The sequence below is a fragment of the Balaenoptera borealis genome, assembly GCF_965194805.1.
Source record: "Balaenoptera borealis genome assembly, contig: HAP1_SCAFFOLD_2030, whole genome shotgun sequence".
Taxonomy (NCBI): Eukaryota; Metazoa; Chordata; class Mammalia; order Artiodactyla; family Balaenopteridae; genus Balaenoptera; species Balaenoptera borealis.
The window spans coordinates 21,224-43,728 of NW_028122234.1; the positions used below are offsets into that span (position 1 = coordinate 21,224).

At 42.7% G+C, this 22,505-nt stretch overlaps 1 long non-coding RNA gene and 1 pseudogene across 10 annotated transcripts; one reads left to right on the forward strand and one right to left on the reverse strand.

The window, feature by feature from the left end:
* Positions 1-2,732: 2,732 nt before the first annotated feature.
* LOC309622295 lies at positions 2,733-20,327 on the reverse strand. Of its 9 annotated transcripts, XR_014240686.1 has the most exons (6): positions 17,577-18,309; positions 17,336-17,396; positions 15,865-16,206; positions 11,202-11,375; positions 10,998-11,044; positions 2,733-10,287 (listed from the first exon to the last, which is right to left on the reverse strand). It is a non-coding gene; the product is annotated as an uncharacterized lncRNA (long non-coding RNA). The 9 variants fall into 9 exon arrangements; XR_014240681.1 differs by lacking the exons at positions 15,865-16,206; positions 17,577-18,309 and adding an exon at positions 20,189-20,327; XR_014240682.1 differs by lacking the exons at positions 15,865-16,206; positions 17,577-18,309 and adding an exon at positions 20,189-20,207 and having other exon boundaries at positions 17,336-17,392.
* On the forward strand, positions 12,964-15,847 carry LOC309622294 (RING finger protein 11-like; annotated as a pseudogene). Its single transcript has 2 exons — positions 12,964-14,178; positions 14,393-15,847. The product of its transcript is annotated as an RING finger protein 11-like (transcript).
* Positions 20,328-22,505: the final 2,178 nt, after the last annotated feature.

The window sequence follows — 22,505 nt, forward strand, 5'->3', positions numbered from 1 at the left end:
AGGTGAGTTTACTCTCACAATAATAGAAATTATAACAGAAGAAGCCAGCCAGTGTGTATCTCCTTTCAAGACTCTCTGCAACAGAAAGCTTAAATCATGGTAGCTGATAATGTGAGTTGACTTGTAGTCACTTCAATCTTTATGCGTAAGCCCAGTTGCAGAGAACAGAGTGGGTTGATTCACATCCAGGCGCTAAGGGATGATGAGATCATTAGAGGAAATGCCTGAGACTCTCCCACGGACTAAGGAAAGTGGATTGTTGTGGTTTACCGACGGCATCTGTAAATGAATTCAGCAACAGTTCTATGTTCTATCCCATGGTGGGTCCTCAGCACAAATTGTCACACACAGTGCAGACCTGTGAATTGTGGTTATTGATTGAATCTGTGGAAGTCAAATTAGCGTGACGGCACGGTTCTGACGGTTTGCACTTAGTGCTAGCCGTAGTGTGTGTAGCACTGCACCAAACGTACAATACCCAGCGCCCACATTTTTGTTGGGACTGTCCACTGTTAAATGGAAATGACGCTGTTGGTCACCTTCCATTGTTCTTGTACCCCTGATTCAGTAACAGAAGATGTAAGAACAGAGAGCCCGAGAAGCTTTTTTCTCCAAATAAGGCTTCATAATCGACATGTATTTTAGTTTGCGTACATGAATAAACACATTGTTATAGCTTTCTTGAGATCCTTAACATACCATAAAAGTCACCTATTTAAAGCGTACAGTTAAGTGTGTTTCAGTGTATTCACCGAGCTGTGCAACCGTCACCCCAGTTTAATTTTAAGACATTTTCAACACCTACCATAAACACCCTATGTACATTAGCAGTCACTCATTTCTCCCAATCTCCCACCCCTGCCCCAGCCCCTGCCCCGGCTGTGGTTACTAATCTGCTTTCTGTCTCTATAGATTTCATTATTCTGGACATTTCATGTAAATGGAATCATACAACATGTGATCTTTTGTGACTGGCTTCTTTCACTTAATATTTTCAGAGTTCATCTACACTGTAGCATGTATTCATTCCTTTTTATGGCCAAATCATATTCCACTGTATGAATGCACATATTTCACTTATCTATTCATCAGTTACTGGACATTTGCATTTCTTCCACTGCTTGGCTACTATTAACAAAGCTGCTGTGAACATCCATGTACAAGTTTTTGTGTGGACGTATTTTACATTTCTTTTGGGCATATGCCGATGAATGGATATACTCTGGATAATACAGTTAACTCTATATTTAACCATTTGGGGAACTACCAGACTGTTATGCAAAGTATTGTTACCATTTTGCATTCCTAGCAGCAATGTATGAAGGTTCCCATTTCTCCACATCCTTGAAAACACTTGTTGGCGTCTGTCCTTTTGATTTTCACCATCCTAGAGGGCTAACTAGATACATTTTGTTGAGAAAGAATTTATTTTTAGACTATTTTCTATTTTTAAATGTTTACCGTTTTATAGGCAGGAATGAACTTAATCAGAAAGATTGAAACTAGAAGCAGAAACACACACACCAAGGCTCCTCCCTCATTTAATCAGATGTAAACGTGTGTGCTTTACACCCAGCGGTGCATACCATGTCCTCTGGAAGTGCCAGAGGTTCTCAGACTCGTTCTCGGAAGGGACCGTCAACACTTCCGCTGCCTCTGCTCCACAGGGTGCTCCAGCCTCTGCTTCAACAGCTCCACCACTCACTTGCCGCTCATTGGCAACTTGTTCCATTTGTCTAAGGCTCCAGCTGGCAAAGGTTTTAAAACTTAAAAAGATCCAAAATCTGCCTGTACTAGATTTCCTGGCTCTGCTTCCAGTTCTGCTCTCTGAAGGCACAAAAGAGACCTAATCTTCTACCTCTCAGGTCCCCACTTCCTTCCCTGAAGTATTTTCCCTCAGGTCTTCACTCTTTGAACCGTTTCTCACAGGTCATCCTTTCTACTCCCCTTTCCTAAGTTGACAGCTTCTGGGTCTATTTGTTGACATCCTGTTTTTAAGCATGTCCCTTTGAACTAAGCATGTTGTGCTTCAGATGGTGACAGAGGATTTATCATCTTCCTTTCTGTAAGCTAGAACATTTCTATGGCCTAACATATGTTTTACTCCTATTGAACTCACCAAAGCCATTAAACCTTTATTGCCACACTCTTCCTTGTAAGTTTTTGTTTTGTTTATTCTCATTTCTTAAACTGACAATACATGGTACAAAATTAAAAATATAGAAAGGAGTATTTGATACAGTGTCTTCCCTCTCCCGTTTCCCAGGCACCCATCTTTCCTTTCCAGAGCTACTCAGTGTGACTTGTTCTGGCATATCTTTACAGAGATTTTTAAAACACTTTATAGAAGTTTAATTTACATACCATAAAATACATCCATTTTAAGTATACAATTCAATTATTTTTAGTAAATTTACAGAGCTGTGCAATCATCACCACAATCCAGTTTTAGAACACTTCTGTTACCCAGAAAAGTCCCTTATACCTGTTTGCAATCAATCCACATTCCCAGCCCCAGACAACCTCCAATCTGCCTTTTTCCTTTTCTGCACATTTCATGTAAATAGAATTATATAATATCTAGTCTTTGCATCTAGCTTCTTAGCATGATGTTTTCAAGATTCATCCTTGTTATAGTGTGTACCAGTACTCCTTTTTATTGCTGGTTAGTATTCCATTGTATGGCTCTACCACATTTTGTTTATCCAGTTGCCAGTTGTTGGACATTTGGATTGTTTCATTTTTTTTTTTTTTTTCCGGATAACGTGAATCATGCTGCTATGAACATTTTTGTAAAAGTTTTTCTGTGGACATAGGTTTTCATTTCTTTTGCATATATACGCAGGACTGGAATTGCTGGGTCATATGGTAAGTTTATGTTTAGCTTTTAAGAAAATGCCAAAGTGCAAGCCCCACAAACAGCAAGAAAGTTGAAGAATGAGGTCAGCATTCAAAAATGGGGTCAAATCTACAGCTGGGAAGTGGTGTACAGACAGGTAGAATTTAGATCCTGAGCCTTTAATAAGCACTACCTTCGCTCAGTGCTCTCTGTTTTTAGACTCTATATGAGAACACCTAGGGCTTCCCTGGTGGCGCCGTGGTTAAGAATCCGCCTGCCAAGGCAGGGGACACGGGTTCGAGGCCTGGTCAGGGAAGATCCCAGATGCAGTGGAGCGACTAAGCGCATGTGCCACAGCTACTGAGCCTGCATTCTAGAGCCCGGGAGCCACAACTACTGAAGCCCATGCGCCTAGAGCCCATACTCCGCAACAAGAGAAGCCACTGCGATGAGAAACCCGCACACCGCAACCAAGAGTAGCCCCCGCTAGCCGCAACTAGAGAAAGCCCGTGCACAGCAATGAAGACCCAGTGCAGCCAAAAAAATTAATACATAAAATAAATAAGTTCAAAAAATAAATAAACAAATTAAAAAAAAAAAACAGAACACCTAATGCAGGTGGGAAGGTGGGAGGGACACTGTAAAGGTCATCTATGCTACATGTACAAGAACCCCGAGAGCACACCAATAGGTACCACATTTTTCACTGCTGTAGCCGATCATTCCCCCTGTACTACCACACTGTAGCATTCCCTTCCCTGATCTACTGCTACAGTCTCTTTGGAAGGTGTTTCAGAACTCTTGTTATGAGAGTGCCAGTTGAACTGTCCTCACTTCCTTCATTTATACCAGGATTGAAGACCTTGTGGTCCGAGATCCTGTCCAGAGAGCAAGCAGGCTAAGACTCTGTCTTTGTTGATGTATTTCATCAGAAAGGGCTCTACCCCCTCTCCTAGTTCATGGTGTGAAGTGTTCTTAGCCTCTCAGGAAAGTGGGGAGAATTGGAAAGACTCTACATGAGAATGCTAGGCTTTGTAAAACACTTTAGTTTTTTAAAAATAAGACTCATTTTGTATTGGACTTATAACAATCCTATGAAATACAAAGAAAGCCAAGAATCAGTGACATGAAATGATCACCAGTAAGAACTACAACAGTCACCGCTTATCTCGTAGCACAGGGCATTGTCCATGATCCTTAAGAAGAGTTACTAGAAATGCCTCGCCCATCCTGCCCCTAAACACCAACACAGCAATCATGTACCTTGAACGGTACATGATTGCTGTGTTGGAGTTTAGCGGGAGCATCTCACTTACCAGGGACTGGACTTTTACCTTGATTCCTTTGTAGTGACGGAGACATCCCTGGTGATGAAAAATTCCCTGGGATTGCAACCTCCAAGCCAGACATTTTGTGTGACACAAACTCAAGAACTCCCCAAGTCCTGCAGTAGCAGAAACAGTCACATATTTGAGAGTAACCCAGCATCTGAACTTGGGGACATTTCAGTGACAGCTCCAGTCCAGAGTGCCAGGCGTCTCCTGGCCCTGCCTCCAGCTCCAAGCCAGGGACAAATAGAGAGTAAGCACGTGGATGATATTAAAACCAAGCTTTCAAAGATTCTGGATGCCTAACACATCCCAAAAGAAAACCAAGATCCTCCACTACTCCCTTTAGGAATCCCTGATATTCACCAGCCGCTGGCCTGCACCGATCCCCTCAGCCAAGAGGAGCAGCCTGGTTCTGAAAATGCTGATCTGGGAAAGAACAGCCTGAGTCGTGAGGACCTAGGGACACTCGAAAATGGGATCGAATCCAGCAGTGGTCTTGCAGACATTACTACACTGGCGGAGGATATTCACCTTCCCCAGCTCTTTAGTTCTTTGAAAGATCTTGATCAATCCCAAGGTCCCAACGGGATCAAAGCCAAAGATGCCAGAGCCTTTAAGGTGAATCAGGTGCAGGAAAAGCCAAGTGTCATAAAGGTTCCCTCTGATCAACCCAGGAAGAACAAACAGAAAGCCTCTGAGCCTATCAGTGGCGCTCCCAAGGCCAAAATCCAGCCAAAGAATCCAGAGTGCCTGTTAGGGGGAGAAGTGGTTATATGCCACGCTGCAGTCAGTGACAGGGCTCCTGTGAACACGGCCAAGCACTCTCAAGGCAAACCTCAGAAAGCTGCATCCAGAAAGATCAGCAAAACTAAGAGCCACGGGCAGGAAAAGACCAAAAGGACCAGAGGAAGAAACAAGGCTGAAGAGAACAAGCAGTCAGGGAACAAAGTCAAGGCAGAAGAGAAGCCAACAATTCCCGAGACGAAGCGAAAAAAACACCAAACTGAGCTTTAAAAAGCCTCGAACCTCCCTAGGCATGCGCATGCTGGAGTCTGTGAAGGTTCTTCATGCGCTGGGGAAGAAGGATGATAAGAAAACTGGGCTCTCTTCCTGTCGGCTCTTGGGAAATTCAAGCAACCCCAAAGACCCCCAGCCATCCAGCCATGGCGGCATACCCCACATGAGGGTAAGAGTGCTGAGAAAACTCAAGTCGAAGCCCAGAAACCAGTCAGCAGTGCTGAAACAGAGTGTCTATCCTCATCCCAGTATGAGCGGCCTCCTCCTGGGAAGGTCAAGTTGATACCTCTGCCTTTTTCTGCCTGGGACAAGCCTCAAGCTCGACCCGCTCCTCGGAGGCCACAGTCTCTGGCCTCACATCGGCCTGCTGGGGCTTACCGTGCCCAGCCTGGTTCTACTGACTCAGCTCAACCTGCTGCAGTCAATTCATCCCAGCCAGTTCCTGCCTCTCTGCCAGGTCCCGCCAAACCAGCTCAGCCAACTGTGACCAACCCAACCCAACCGGCTTGGACCAACCATACCCAGCCTCGTGTCCCCTCAGTCTGCTGCTCTTAGGCCTGCACCCTACAAAACTTCATCTGGCGCTTCTCTCCAGCGGGAAGCCTGTTCCCCCTGCTGTGACTAAGCGCCAGTCCCCATCCAAGCTCCAAACCCAACTTCTATGCCAAGACTTCAGCAAGCAACGAGTTCCATGGAGGGAACCCAACGTGCCTGAGCCAGTCATGTCAAAGCCCATCGAACAAGAGCAGAGGCCAGAGCGAGAGGCCATGAAGAGGCGGGCTCAACAACGTGAGAATGCTGCCAGATACACCTCTTCGGGGAAGCTGCAATTTTTCACTGAGAGGGAAAAAGAAATGGAAATTGCTGTCTACTACGGATACGTCAAGTGAGAGCTGCTAGGATTCTTGGTGCCACCTTGGCTACCAGCTGTTCTTCCATACATAGGTAAGATAGGTATAGAACTGAATAAGTAAATGGAATACAATTAATAGATGAGTAATAAACCTTAAGAATTTTGAGATGCTGCTAACTGGGGCGTGAGAAAGGAAGGACTGAAAGTTGGATGGGAGAATGAAGGAAAGGGGTAAAAACTGAGCAAAGAGGAAGGAACTTGGCCCAGGGCTAGGAAGGCCAAAAGAGACGTATGGATTTAGGAAAGGAAGCAGGAGTGAGGATGAAATGGCAGAAGTAAAAAGCAGGGTCAGAGGTCTGGGTTGAAAGAACACAATTGGAGTAGAGTTGAAGGTGACAGAAGATGAGTCTAGGTTTACTAGGAGAAATAGAAAAAGTCTCTCGGGGACGCTGGCCTTAAGTCTCACAACCACCAGATAGGTATTTCAGAAAACAAGAGGTTCAGGACACATCTCTGAAAGGTCTGAGTTGCCTTATTCAGGTGTGACTATAGTGGGGGAATAGGGAAATCTACCAGAGAAGTGGCTAGGGCTCAGAGTTATCCTAGGGGCAGCTGACGACAGGGGCAGAGCCAAGGGAACTGCTGCATCAGGAGGCCCACGAATAGGGCCTGGTATGTAAATCACGATGTACTCAACACCTAAGCACGAGGGGAGCGAATGCGCTCTTCAGTTAACCTTGGCAAAGACAGGCAAGGCCGGTATTCCTGTGCCACTTCACTTACAGAGGTGCAGCAAAGGGCTGAGGTCACATCCCATGTGGAGGTACAAGGACTCAATTTGAGGCCCAAATGCCTCTGAAGTCCTCTGTATTTGCAGATGCCCGTAGGCGGCCAACCTGGCTTTCAGAGCACAGCATCCTGAGGTTACTGGTGGACGAGATCAAACTTCTGCACGCGCCTAAATATTAACTTGAGGGGCTTCCTCCATTGAGCAGGGCACGTGCCGCCTTTTGTAAACATCACCATCTACTGAAACGCATGAGAAAAAATCCGACGGAAGCGTCCACTCTCACGGGTGAGAGTGGTGGGGGCACGCGCACTGGGCAGCAGCTCCAACAGCCACAGGACGCAGGCGCCCAGGGGTTCAGAGGCTCCCTGGGAGGCCTCGTGGGGCAGCTCGAGGGAGTGACGATGGGAGAGAGCGGCAGGGCTGGGCGTGAAAAGGAATGCAGTGGGGAGAAGGGAGAGATGGAGACAGTGGATAGTGACTATGGGAAAATGGGCAATTTTCATTTTCAAAATTATTTTTTTGAGATGTCATTCACATGCCATAAAATTCACCTTCTGAAACTGCAAATTCAGTGTCATTTAGTACATCCACAAGCCTATGCAACCATCACCGGCATCTAACCCATCACGTTTTCATCACCCCAAAAAGAAGCCCCCTTAAGCATCAGCAGGCACTCTTCATCCCCTCTTCCTTCAGCCCTGGCAACCATTAATTTGCTTTCTGTTGCTATGGTTTTGCCTTTTCTGGACATTTCATGAAATAATACAAATGTGACCGCTGTCTCTGGCTTCTTTCACTTAGCATAATGTTTTCAAGTTCGTCCATGTTGTAGCATGTGTTAGTACTTCATTCCTTTTTATGGCTGTATAATATTTCACATATCCACCACATTTAAAAAAATCCATTCATCCACTGATGGGCATTTGGGTTTTTTTCACTAATAATGTCCATTTTTTGAGAGTTTATTCTGTGCCAGGCAGCACCAGGCTGAGTTACTGACCTTACTTCACAGATTAAGAGGCTTGGAGAGTGTGAAGAGTTTGCCCTAGATTAAGAGCTAGCAATTGGGGGAACTGGGGTTTGAACTCAGGCAAACTTCAGAGGTAATAGATTCACATGACAGAACACTAGAAAAGGTACACAAGGGTATTCAATGAAAAGTGACCCTTTTCCCCACGTTCCCCAGCCACACATTTCCCTCCTCAGAGACATCTGCTTTGGCCGTGCTGTGGATCCTTCCAGAGAAATATTTATACCCCAACATTTATGTATCACAACTTATTGACTAATCTGTCCCACTGATTTGAAATGTCACTTTTATGGTATAACAGATTCTTATACGTATATATATATTTTAATGTATTTATTTATTTATTTTTGGCTGCTTTGGGTCTTTGTTGCTGTGCGCAGGCTTTCTCTAGTTGCGGCAAGCGGGCTTCTCATTGCGGTGGCTCCTCGTGTTGCCGAGCACGGGCTCTAGGCGCGTGGGCTTCAGTAGTTGTGGCACACAGGCTCAGTAGTTGTGTCTCACGGGCTTAGCTTCTCCATGGCATGTGGGATCTTCCTGGGCCAGGGATCGAACCCATATCCCCTGCATTGGCAGGAGGATTTTTAACCACTGCACCACCAGGAAAGCCCCTTATACGTATTTATATTTCTCTTTTCAGAGCTGTCCTGACTCTTTCTTGCCTATCTGTTATGTTTGCCATTTCTCTAAAATTCTTTTTATCTTCTTTTTGATTTAAAAAAATTTTTTCCTCTTCTTGTTTGTTTCTCTTAAGGCATTATCCATTATGTTCATTCACTCGTATTATTTTATTTAATTTATTTAATTAATTAACTTATTTATTTTTGGAGGTGTCGGGTATTAGTTGCAGCACGTGGGCTCTTTGTTGCAGTGCGTGGGCTCTTCCTTGCGGCTCGTGGGCTCTCCAGTTGTGGCGCGTGGGCTCCAGAGCACGTGGGCTCAGTAGTTGCGGCGTGCGGGCTTAGTTGCCCTGCAGCATGTGGGATCTCAGTTCCCCAACCAGGGACCGAACCTGCATCCCCTGCACTGCAAGGTGGATTCTTAACCACTGGACAACCAGGGAAGTCCCCACTCTTGTATTATTTTAAATTTAGTCCTCATTTCTGAAACTTTTTTCTTTTATTTTGAATTCTGTCTTGAGTTCTATCATCTTACCTAATTCTGGTTTATGCTGTTCTTTCATCTTTTTTTTATTATGGTAAAATATACATAAAACAAAATTTATTATTTCAACCATTTTCAAGTATACAATTCAGTGACATTAAATACATTCACAATGCTGTGCAACCATCACCACTGTGCAAATTCAAAATAATTATGTCAAAAGATTGAGCAGGACATCAGAAAGATGGAGGCAGCAGCATAGCTTCTGAATCTCTCCAAACCCTTTCATGGAAGAAGATCAACTAAAACCAAACACCCATAGGTGGCATTTATCAGCATTTACCATTTCCAGAACTTTTCCACCATCCCAAACAGAGACTCTATAGCCACTAAACAATAACTTCCCATTCCCTCCTCGATCCATGTTCTTTCATCTTTCGCATTGTTTTTCCTAACATCTTTTAGCCCACTTTGAAATAATAGGTTACAGTTTTGATCTGTTTTGTGGACCTGTCTTTTCCAACTTGATTTTATTGTCTGAAGACATGCTATTCTGCTCCTTATTCTCTTTTTTCTTACACTACCTCTGTACGGGATTTGATCCCAATCCTTTTCTGTTACTGATTTTTGGATGAAAAAAGTTTTACAGCACTTTGAAAAGGTGGTGCGAGGCCATGTGGAAACATGTTCTTCATGGCTGTTTCATCAATGCTTCACTTATACTGCTTTGGAATAACTGTTTTCCAGGAGGCATAAACCAGTGGGCTTTACCATTGGACAGAGTGCAGAGAAAGGACCCCACGAAAGCTGATCACCTTAGCAGAAATGACTTAGTTATGATTTCACCCAAGATTGGTCACAAACCAGCCTGGGAAACTCAAGGCACCAGAGACAAGGCATAATGCCATCTTTCCTTCTCTCTGCCTCAGCTCTCAAGGATTGGTCACCTCCATGTTATTAGTAACTATTATTTGGTTTCTGTTCATAATTACTATCAGGAGACACAGCACTTAGGGGCCTAATTACACTGCCTAGCTACGCACCATTCTTCTTCATCTTGGCTTCCTGTCCACCAGCAGGAACCTGATTTAGTTTTGTTCTCCCTTCACCACAGCCCAGTAATTTTTGTGCATGACTCTCAGTCTCACCAGAATCTGTATCTCTCACTCTGCCCCAACATTCCACCCCATCATTCGCTCCCTGAAGTGTACTCTAGAAATTTCGGTCAACTGGATATTTTACCACTGTTCACCATCTCTTATGAAACCAGAAGACGAGCAGCTTTCTTATGGAATGACGGAGAACTTGTAAAGATAAAACACCAGTCTGCAGGAGAAAGGGAAGAAGAGAATGATGGAAATCGTTTCTGCAAAACTAGTTTTACATTACGTTTTGTTTGTTCCTGGTAAAGAAACTGAAATCTTCTAAACATTAAAAAAAAAATCTAAACCACTAAAGTCAATAATACAGGAATATAACTTTTGAAAAAAAGTTCTTTGGCTGCGCAGCATGTGGGATCTTAGCTCCCCAACCAGGGGTTGAACCCACGCCTGCTGCATTGGAAGCGCAGAGTCTTCACCACGGGACCACCAGGGAAGTCCCAGGAATATCACTTTTAAAGGAGAAGTTATAAACCCCTTGGTTCTATGAACTGGAGATTTTTAGTAAGAAGTCATGTATTTTAAATGACTTGGAGCTTTAAAGGAAGGAAGGAAGGAAGGGAGGAAGGAAAGAAGGAAGGAAGAAAAAGGGACTTCCTTGGTGGGGCAGTGGATATAATATCAAAAGTAAATTAATTAATTAAATAAATTTTAAAAAGAAAAAAAAAATGCTGAAATCCACTGACTAATTATTCAGGCTATTATATCTTGCTATTTCCAGATACATCCCTTTATAAACTTTTGGTAAAAGGTTATCGTATGTCAGAACAAATGAATTACAGACTTTTCTATTTTTCCAAAATTTGAGAAATTCCCTTACATTTCTCCCTTCAAATTTTATAACAAGGGAAAAGTAGTGACAACCCTTATACTTACATTCAATTGCATCATCTGGCCACATGCCTTCTACATCAATCAAATATCTACAAAACAACAAAATTCGAGTCATTTGTAAATAAAAAGGAAAGAAAATCAAGTTTTTGCAAAAAAAGGTCCAATTGTGCTTTACAAATACAGATAGAAAAATCCTAAGAAAATATCAGCATATCTAATCAATAATTATTAAAGCATGATATATACCATGACTACAAAAAGGCTTTATTCCGGAGTTTCCCTGGTGGCGCAGTGTTGAGAATCTGCCTGCCAATGCACGGGACACGGATTCGAGCTCTGGTCTGGGAAGATCGCACATGCCCCGGAGCGACTGGGTCCGTGAGCCACAACTACTGAGCCTGCGCGTCTGGAGCCCGTGCTCTGCAACAAGAGAGGCCGCGATAGTGAGAGGCCCGCCCACCGCGATGAACAGTGGCCCCCGCTTGCCGCAACTAGGGAAAGCGCTCGCATAGAAACAAAGACCCAACACAGCCAAAAAAAAAAAAAAAAAAAAAAAAAAAACAGGCTTTATTCCAAGGACCAAGGATGCAAGGATAACGCAACTTTAGAAAATCTATTAATATAGTTATTTACATTAATACAACAATTTAATCAATAAATGAAAGAGAATAAAATACAGGACCAAACTGGCAGATGTTAAAAAGTTATCTGATAACATACAACGGTCAGTTTCGGTCAAAATGCTTTGTACACTAAAAACAGGAGACTTAATATGACAAGAGTATTCATCAAGAACCAACAAATAACAAAAGACAAATTAGGACAAATATTAACATCATATCTAAAAAACCCTATCTAATCAACCACAGGAGCCAGAAACTTAGGAATCACCATCACTGACAGCTATTTCTCCCTCACCCTCATCCTCAACCCACCACCAGTGCTGACAATGATACTGCCTACATACCTCTAGAATCTGTCCACATCTTTCCACCAAAATGACCACCATACCCTGGTCCAAGCCACCATTATGCCCAATTTCTACACAAGTCTCCTAACTTGCTTCCTTGCTTCCACTCTTTCTCCCTGCAGTGTATTCTCCACTCGGTAGCAAAACGATAGGTTGAAAATGCAATTGGGTATGTTCCACACACTCACCTTCAACAAAAATAGTTCAATGGTTTTCTATTACTCTTCAAGTCTGAAACCTTAAACATAAGCCTGCACGATCGAGCTCCTACCCACACTTGCAGCTCCATTATAATGACATGCTCCCCCAACGGCCCCACCTTCCTGGCCAGTTCCTCCAACACAGCATATGCTTTCCTCTTAGAGGGTCTTTTGCTATTCCTTATGCTCAGAAATCTCTCCCCAACGTCCCTATCTGGTTAATACCTACTCATCCTTCAGATATCAGCTGAAACATCCCTAAACCTTCTCTAATCTCCATGATGAGATCAAATCCTCCCTAAAATATGCTCTCATGGTACCATGTCCCTCTCCTTGGCACCTGTCAGAGTTGTAATTCTACATGCAGAGTGTGATTCTTGAATAGCTATTCCCTCTCTGGACTGCTAGAATTCACAAAGGGCAGGCAGGTCAAGTCTCCTCACTCACAAAATTTCTCAAGTCTTTTTGCTAGCACCCAGCACAGTGCTTAAACATAACAGATGCTCAATACGTATTTCCTGCATGAACAACCATACATTGGTACAGTGTAGCAACACCCACAAAAAGCATAAGGGCATAAACTCCTTGATGCAGAAGTCCCATTCTGAGTGAAGTTAACTGAGACAAAGCATATATATTCAAAGATGTTCACACAGGAATGTTCATTACTTTGATGTTTTATAATATCAAAAACTTCTGACTTGTACATGTTCATCAGTAAGCAAAGGAACAATGCAGCCTTAAAAAAAAAAATAAACCGATCAACAAAGGATTAATCTCCAAAATATATCAATAGGTCATGCAGCTCACTATTAAAAACACAAACAACCCAATCAAAAAATGGGCTGAAGACCTAAATAGACATTTCTCCAAAGAAGACATACAGATGGCCAAGAAGCACACGAAAAGCTGCTCAACATCACTAATTATTAAAGAAATGCAAATCAAAACTACAATGAGGTATCACCTCACACCGCTTAGAATGGGCATCATCAGAAAATCTACAAACAGCAAATGCTGGAGAGGATGTGAGGAAAGGGAACCCTCTTGCACTGCTGGTGGGAATGTAAACTGATACAGCCACTATGGAGAACAGTATGCAGGTTCCTTAAAAACTAAAAATAGAATTACCATATGACCCAGTAATCCCACTACTGGGCATATACCCAGAGAAAACCATAATTCAAAAAGACATATGCACCCCAATGTTCACTGCAGCACTATTCACAATAGCTAGGTCACGGAAGCAACCTAAACGCCCATCGACAGGTGCACGGACAAAGAAGATGTGGTACGCATATACAATGGAATATTACTCAGCGATAAAAAAGAACGAACTTGGGTCATTTGTAGAGACGTGGATGGACCTCGAGACTGTCATACAGAGTGAAGTCAGTCAGAAAGAGAAAAACAAATATTATATATTAATGCATATATGTGGAATCTAGAAAAGTGGTACAGAAGAACCGGTTTGCAAGGCAGAAATAGAGACACAGATGTAGAGAACAAACGTATGGACATCAAGGGGGGAAAGCGGGGCAGGGCGGGGGTCGGTGGTGGTGAGATGAATTGGGAGATTGGGATTGACATATATACACTAATATGTATAAAATAGATAACTAATAAGAACCTGCTGTATAAAAAATAAATAAATTTTTTAAATTCAAAAATAAATAAATAAATAAACTAATTAAAAAAAAAAAAAAGAATGAGGTTGGGAGACTGTCAAAACAGCACACAGATCACACACTCAAGCCCCGGAAGATGGGGAACTGCCTTAAGTCCCCCACTTCGGATGACATCTCCCTGCCTCACAAGTCTCAATCCGACTGGGCTAGCTTTGGCAAGGGGACGGAGCTGGATCAGGAGCTGCTGCTGCCATATCTGGATCAAGTTCCAGTTTTGGTCTCTCATCCAACACCTAGTCAGACTCGCCTAGCACCTCAGCTGAGAGGAGCAAATTAGGATAGCTCAAAGAATAGGCCTCATACAGCATCAGCCTGAAGGAGTTTATGACCCTGGAAGAAATGGATCAGAAAAAAGGATCCGGGGGACTTCCCTGGTGGTGCAGCGGCTAAAGACTCCACACTCCCAACGCAGGGGGCCCGGGTTCGTTCCCCGGTCAGGGAACTAGATCCCACATGCATGCCGCAACTAAGAGTTTGCATGCCACAACTAAGGAGCCCACCGACTGCAATTAAGACCCGGCGCAACCAAATAAATGAATAAATAAAATAAAACAAATATTTAAAAAAAAGATCGGGGAGTGTGTGATCTGTATGATGCACTTTGTTTATGAGAACCCAATTTGATTTCTGCTGTGTATGCAGATCACCTGGGCTGTACAGATGACTGGCTGATGAGATCCTTCACGTGCCCCTCCTGCATGGAGACAGTTGATGCAGCACTGCTTTTGTCCTACGAGACTAACTGAGCCAGTGTCTCTCACCTGACTTCAAGTGAACCATCATTTTTGGTGGTTTTGATCTTTTGTGGTTGAGCCCAAAGAGCCAGGGATTAGGAATTAAGATCATGCATGAAAGTTTCCTAAAAATTCCTGAACGGCTGCAGATGTTGGGGAAAAGCACGTGATATTTTAGAAATTTAGGGGGAAAAAGGAGGATGGTATTTTTATGTAAAGCCTTCACCCAGTGTTGAAAAATATAATTGTTATTTAGATCTTGTTATTCCTCCAGTACATAGGAATTGTGTAAAGTGTTACAGCAGCTATATATGTTTCAACTGTGTGCCAAAGATTAGGATAAAGATAGTGGTTGTTTTTCCTAAGTGAGATAACTTTCTTCTTCCCCCTACCCAAATTCTTTTCTGAAGTTGCTGGCATTTGGGTCAAGGTTTTATGAAAAGCCACATTTTAGAACACTGGCACAAAAAAAGGAGTTTTAAGCTGGTTTGCATAGTTCTTTTTTTGTTTTAGAATAAACATAGAGCACTTATATTTTTTACTTTATAGGAACTCCACAAGTTAAGGTCCCATTGTTCTTTTGCTGTGATTGTTGTTACTATTGATGTTGCTGTTTTCTGTCTTTGCTGGTTCTTTCTAATCTACCATTTGTCATTATTGGCATATGATCATCTCAGGGTCACAAGATGGCTGCTGTAAAACCAAATATCATATTCTCACAAAACAAGGAGGAAGCAGAAAAAGAGCCCAAATGGTCATTTTCCTAATGCCTATTTATCTTTTCTCAGAGAAAAATATCATTCTCATAAGCACAATAACAGCCTTCCCTTAATTACTCATTTGCCAAAACAGACTGATATGACCATTCGTAAGACAATTCATGGCAAAGAGGGATATGATAATGATTGTCTTAGCCTAACAAGGATTTATCCACTCAAGCTGAATGCTTCACTCCTCAAAAAAGTCATAAAGCTCTATGAGCAAGGAAGAACTACTAAGTGACTGTTAAGTAAACCATCAGAATTGTTTGTCCAAGACCATACGATTCTTTCTTTCCACTGGAAATGGAATTCATTGCCTTAGGTCTTTTTCAATAGTGTACTATTACTGTTGGGGCTGGCTCTGTGCTTGAAAACCAGCTGAAAACCAGTTATAACCTGTTACAAGTGCTATATCTGTTTGCAGTTAAGAAATGCAGAATTCAAAGTGATCTCCTAGCTTGTAAGCCAACTGAGATTCACTGTCCCTCTTCTATAAAAAAAATGAGCTAATGTGTCCAGAAACTAACTCTAGTAAAGTGGGGTTTATTAACATTACCCTTTCTTATGAGTTTCGTCAAATTATTTTGGTTGTTAACATGGTGATAATTAAAAGTCAAGGTAAATTTTAAATATTAAGAATTCTGATGTATTGAGCTTGAATTATGCCACCATGCTTATGTAAAAATGAAAGTGGCACCATGGTTACACTGAGAAAAGTTTCTCAGTTGTAACCATTTTGATTTCTTCTTTCCTGTGACCTCCTTCCCTGTTGTCTTGAAGCACAGCAAAAGGATACTGCATGTCTTCTTACTGTAGTGCTGAGGTTATTGAAGTTATATAAAACACATCTCAGTCTCTTGTTTCTTGGAAGGAAAGTCCTGCTAGTTGACTGACAATTCTAAGCAGGGAGAATTAAGAGAAATGTGTTTCATGTTTTGCACACAAATGAAGAATTTGTATAATCACGACTTCACAGCTGTGATCTCAAAAAAGAAGGAATTTCTCTCTTTCTATTTTTCTTGCAATTAACGTAAGAACACTCTAAATCTCTAAGTTTCTGAAGCGTTAGTAGAGATGGTCTAGTAAAGATGTAGTTGTAATGTTTTACCCATTTAGCATGTGTTTATTTTTCCTTATGTACTCCAAGGTGACATATTTGTTCAGCTCAGTGATATTACAGCTAAAACAATCATTCATTAGTAAAAGGAGAAGCAATCTCAACCTAACAAATCAGAAGTGTTTCTTATTATTTTATACTGAGTTGAATATTTGACTCTTAACACTTTTTGCTACATACAAAACACAAGTCTCTTGAAGGGTTCCTCATAAGTGCATTATACAAGGATTTAGTATGTCCTAAGCACTTAAAGATTTGACATTCAACTGTAGTAGTATCCATGTTGGTTACTTTTCTTACGAGCCCCATGATGAGTTGGAGAAACACTGAAAGAATTAAGAGTATCAGGTTCTATTAAATTGTTACATGTATCTTGCTTAAGTTTGTGCTCATTTATTTATATCCAACTACATAAAGCAAATTTGGAGGAAAAAAAAGAATAATAAATAAATAAGAATGAGGTCTCCAAATATTGTCAGACGAAGATGTCCTCCATATATTAAATTATAAACCAGAATGTCTAAAACACTATACCATTAAATCACAGGTACAGTCAGTTCTGTATATCCAACGGTTCCATAACCTGCAGATATGGAAGCCCGACTGTACTACACCATTTTACATACGGGACTTGAGCATCCGAGGATTTTCGGATCCATGGGGAGTCCTAAAACCAATCCCCCTGCAGATACCAAGGGACCATTGTATATGCTTATATCTGCATTTTTTACGTCTGAAAAAATATGTGCTAAATTATTACTGGTGGTAACATCTGAGTAGGGGGCAAAATTGCCTTCCACTTCATACACTTCTCTGACTGCATTTTTTGCATTCAGCTTACATTAGCTTACATTACTATTGTAAACAGAACAATTTAAACATGCTCTGCCTCTTGGGGTTGGCAACTCACCTGCACATGAGGTAGCCAGTCCTGTTGAAACCATGGGTACAGTGGACACCAAGAAGTCTGTCTAGAAAACAGGGAATATGGAATTAAGTAAGCGAAGTAGATACACTAAAAACGAGTTATACAATTTTCTGAAGAGTAGCCTTTATTAGTTACCACAACACTACCACTATCCTGAAAAGGAAAAACTCTGAAGAAAAGAGTGTTTTTGCAGGAACGTACTATAAAGAATTAACTACTATACAGTCAAAATTCATTGTCTCTGGGAAATTTTGCATAGCCTCCAATCAGATGCAATAGTGTGGACTGGAGAATGCCCATCAGGAACTGATCTGACTATAGAAAAAGGGAGTGGAAAAAAAAAACAGGCTATCAGAAGAACAGAATTTGTTTTTGAGTGAAACAAATGGAATGCCTTCACTTTTAATGCTCAATATTAAAAAGAACAAACGGTTTCTGAAGGGCTCTTGGGGTCCCCAAAGCACTTCCATTCCTTCTCTCCTTCACTGCTCCTCACACGCCACGGGTCTATGTGCCTGGGGAGTTCTCGGGTTAAGTAGCACCGTTCTTATTTCACAATGAAAAAGTAAGGCTTGAGAACGTAAGCCCAAGCTGCAGAGCAGGCAAACAGAAAAAAGACTAGAATCGAGTCTCAGATTTTTCCAACGATGCCACAGTATTTTGTGGTCCAGGACTTAAAAAAAATTATATGAGAGAGTAAATAAAAAACAACAACATGTAGCTGATCTCTGCAAAAGCTATGTCTGTGACTAGGTGGTGTCTGGCATTCGTCATCTCCTGCCTGGAATACTACCGCCCTACAATTCTAACAATCTCTTCTATTTCAACTGATCCTCCACATGGAAGATGTTCTCTCTCTAAAATATAAACTTGGCTGGATTGCTCTGTTGCTTAAAAATCTGTTGTAGCAATGCAACTTCCCTAACACGAAGCGTCTGCAACTTCTCCAGAGTCTCTGCCCCTGCCGTCAGTTCGGCATCGGCTACTGGTACCCCTTTCCAGACACTCATGGGTAGTGCCTACCTTTACCAACATTCTAGCACGACTATGTTACCTGGAGTTACGGACCACAGCCAGATCTCCACTTCAGCTGCTTCCTATCCAGGTGTTCTTGAGTGGGACATCACAGCAAGCACTGAAAAGAATTCTTCTTCACTCGGAGACTTTACTCTGGCACTCACTGACCGGCATACAGCTGCTTCCTCCATGTTTCTGGCAGCCCAGTATGATAAAACTTCAGACGCCAATAACATGGTCCCTCTACATCCATCGCTTTCTGCCAGCCTTGCTCAGGGAACACCATCTCAGATTCCAAATCAGGGGCAGAGCCACCTGTCACTTACCTACCAGGAAGGAAGCCAGGTATATTACTATAACCAAGGCACACTGGGGTCTTTACTGTATGGAGAACTTGGCTCCTGCCCGCAATCCTACGGCTCGGCGTCATACACAGGAAGTCGGGCCTCTGGGCAACCAGAAATGGGAATGGGACTGAAGGAGATTCAGCCCACAAATATCCGACCACCAGCTTCCACCTCTGCAATCTGCCACCCTGTGTCTGCTCAACGCATCACAGAAACAAGTTTTCAAGGTGAGTACACAAACGGCAGAGAAAGTTGAAGAATGAGGTCGGCATTCAAAAATGGGGTCAAATCGACAGCTGGGAAGGGGTGTAGAGACAGGTAGAATTTAGATCCTGAGCCTTTAATAACCACTACCTTCTCTCAGTGCTCTCTGTTTTTAGACTCTATGTAAGAACACCTAGGGCTTCCCTGGTGGCGCCGTGGTTAAGAATCCGCCTGCCAATGCAATGCGGGGGACACGGGTTCGAGCCCTGGTCTGGGAAGATCCCACATGCCGTGGAGCAACTAAGCCCATGTGCCACAACGACTGACCCTGCATCCTAGAGCCCGTGAGCCGCAACTACCGAAGCCCACGCGCCTAGAGCGCATGCTCCGCAACAAGAGACGCCACCGCGAGGAGAAGCCCGCACACCACAACCAAGAGTAGACCCCGCTAGCCGCCAACTAGAGAAAGCCCGTGCACAGCAATGAGAGACGCAGTGCAGCCAAAAAAATAAATACGTAGAATAAATAAGTTCAAACAATAAATAAATACATAAACATAAATTACAAAAAAAAGAACACCTAATGCAGGTGGGAAGGTGGGAGGGCCACTGTAGAGGTCATCTATGCTACATGTCCAAGAACCCCGAGAGCACACCAATCGGTACCACACTTTTCACTGCTGTAGCCGATCATTCCCCCTGTACTACCACACTGTAGCACTCCCTTCCCTCATCTACTGCTATAGTCTCTTTGGAAGGTGTTTCAGAACTCTTGTTATGAGAGTGCCAGTTGAACTGTCCTCACTTCCTTCATTTATACCAGGATTGAAGACCTTGTGGTCCGAGATCCTGTCCAGAGAGCAAGCAGGCTAAGACTCTGTCTTTGTTGATGTATTTCATCAAAAAGGGCTCTACCCCCTCTCCTACTTCATGGTGTGAAGTGTTCTTAGCCTCTCGGGAAAGTGGGGAGAATGGAAAGGACCCTATATGAGAATGCTAGGCTCTGTAAAACATTTCAGGTTTTTAAAAATAAGACTCATTTTGTATTGGACTTACAACAGTCCTATGAAATACAAAGAAAGCCGAGAATCAGTGACAGGAAAGGATCACCAGTAAGAATTACAGCAGTCACCGCTTACCTCGTAGCATAGGGCACTGTCCATGATCCTTAAGAAGAGTTAGTAGAAATGCCTTGCCCATCTTGCCCCTGAACCCCTTGAAAGGTACACGACTGCTGTGTTGGTGTTTAGGGGGAGCATCTCACTTACCAGGGACTGACTTCTCCCTTGATTCCTCTGTAGTGATGGAGACTTCCCCGCTGATGAAAAATTCCCTGGGATTGCAACCTCCAAGCCAGACAGCTTTCCTATGGAATGACAGAGAACTTGTCAAGGTGAAACACCAGTCTGCGGGAGAAAGGGAGGAAGAGAATGATGGAAATCGTTTCTGGGAAACTATTCTTACATTATGTGTTGTTTGTTCCCGGTAAATAAACTGAAATCTTCTTAACAGTAAAACAAAATCTAAACCACTAAAGCCAATAATACAGGAGTATAACTTTTGAAAAAAATTTCTTTGGCTGCGCAGCATGTGGGATCTTAGCTCCCCAACCAGGGATTGAACCCACGCCTGCTGCATTGGAAGCGCAGAGTCTTCACCACGGGACCACCGGGGAAGTCCCAGGACTATCACTTTTAAAGGAGAAGGTACAAACCCCTCGGTTCTATGAACTGGAGATTTTTAGTAAGAAGTCAATATATTTGTTGTTAGGCTCATTTTATGTTAGGCTGTCTCCCTGCACAGGATGCAGGCGCCTTGAGGATGGAAGTCATATCCCTCTATAGTACGTCCCTCTTCTTTCTGCTTTGCAGTTTGCTGCTCCACTTGCTCAACCCCACCTAGTAATAACCTATACTTCCCTTGTTCCTGTTTTCCCATCTGGAAAACAGACAAAAGGCAACCAAACAACGCAAAGGTCTCAACAAATAAGGGATATCCAAAACCAGAGATGGCCAGAACTTCTGTACCCCTGATGAAATAGTCCTCATACAAAACCTGATAATCAAATTCCTTAATGCTAGGAATCACAGTGAAAAATAGTATCTGAACTGACTTCTGTCAGATGAGTGAGAACTAAGGTTAATTCAGTGTATCTGAAGCATAGAAAGTGAGGGCAAAAGTGGCACAAGATGGGGCTAGAGAAGCAGAGAGGATTCTAGACCACGCAGAGTCTTAAAGGCCAACAGTGTGTTTTCTATTCTCAAAACAATGCTTGTGAGCGATGTTTATGAGCAACGTTCCAACTTGCTTTGAAGGTTTCTTGTGTGAAGAGTGGATTGGAAGGAAACAAGATATATGGACACCAGTTAGGACCTAATCGCAACAGACAGGCAAGTTCAGTATTAGGAAGTTGAGGAAGAGCTGGCTGACAGATTCCAAAGAAATTCAGGAGATGAACTGAAGCGGGCTTAATGGGGTAGGAGATGGAGGAAAGGAAGGTCTTAGGGAATTCAAGGGTTTACTGCACACATGAGCAAAGTCTCAAAATTAATCATTTGAACGTACAGAGGCGGATCTCCCAAATGACACCGGTTAGGAAGCAACGGTACGCCCTTTAGAATTCCTAGAGACAACACAAATCAACTGTTTCGATGGAAAATTCGGCGGGACTCTTGATTTCCATGGGAATACAGAGAAAAGAGACACTGATCTGGCTTGCAGGTATATTTAGGAAGTTGTTAGCCGGACATCACCTACTAGTATCATGTAAGTAGGCCGTCCGAAGTAGGAAGCTTAGGGGAAAAACCTGGAGGAAAACTTAAAAGCTTAAGCCACACCTCTACACTACACCACCTTTCACAATTTCTTCTCAGATAAGCATCATCCCCATCAGTGAAGAAACTCGTTCGTACCTCATAATAGGAAAAACAGGCCTAAAGATTCAATGTGTGTCTTGGGAGGTCCCATCTATGCGATATCTTCCTGGGACCAGAAAAGGCCCCAGGAAGATCCATCTCTGCACCCCTGAAAGCTTACCACCAAGGAAAATGACTAGGTCCATAGATTTCCTCCCTCAAACCAGCTTACCTCACACATAGATCATTAGCAACTCCGCCCTTACTCACATTATCACAGTCACAAGAGTGGTTAGGGAGAAAAGCACTAACCAGGGGAACTAAAACAGAGGCAATCCAGGCCAAGCTGGGCTGGTGGCAGATATCTTGCTCCTTACGCTCGGGTGCATAATGCGACTCACCACAGTGCCTTTTTCACAGACCCTTTTGAACGTTTCTCCACAGAATCCAACAGCTCAAGTTAGTTCATGACGCTTCAAGGTCAACAATCGTCAAGAGAAAAACATGCAATATGTCTTACAATGTTGGATTCCTTACAAACAGGACAAGGAGATAACCATGTAGACAAAACCAGAGCATTTGAAAACATCTGTATTCTACAAACACACCAGTGAATGCTATAAATAAGGTACTATGACATAAAACAAAATGAAAACTAGATGTGAGACTGTTCTCTTCAGTGTACAGACTTCATGGCAGTTGCTGCACACTATCTAGCTACTTAGATCTT